The following is a 280-nucleotide window of genomic DNA, read 5'->3' as shown; positions in this document are numbered from 1 at the left end:
TGGCAGCAGGAAGGTCCCTGGCTGAGCCCGCCTGTGCCCATTGCTGGGCTTGCACAGAGGGAAGGCTTTGCTGTTCCGTCATCGAGAAACAACCCGGGAGACCTGGAAAAACCTCCTGCTGCGGTTCTGGCTGCAGCGTGGGGTTCCTGGCTCCCCCGGAGCCCAGGGGGTGATTCCTCACGTGTGAGCAGTGCTTGGGGCAGGTTTTGAGTGGGCGAAGCAAAGCCTGTGGTGGGTGCACGGCTGCTGCCCGCCTGCCTGGCAGGGGCTTCCGGCCAGG

The sequence above is a fragment of the Egretta garzetta genome, unplaced genomic scaffold, assembly GCF_000687185.1.
Source record: "Egretta garzetta isolate BGI_Z169 unplaced genomic scaffold, ASM68718v1 scaffold4, whole genome shotgun sequence".
In the NCBI taxonomy this organism is placed as follows: domain Eukaryota; kingdom Metazoa; phylum Chordata; class Aves; order Pelecaniformes; family Ardeidae; genus Egretta; species Egretta garzetta.
The sequence above is the reverse complement of the archived record's forward strand: the minus strand, read 5'-3'. Positions refer to the sequence as shown.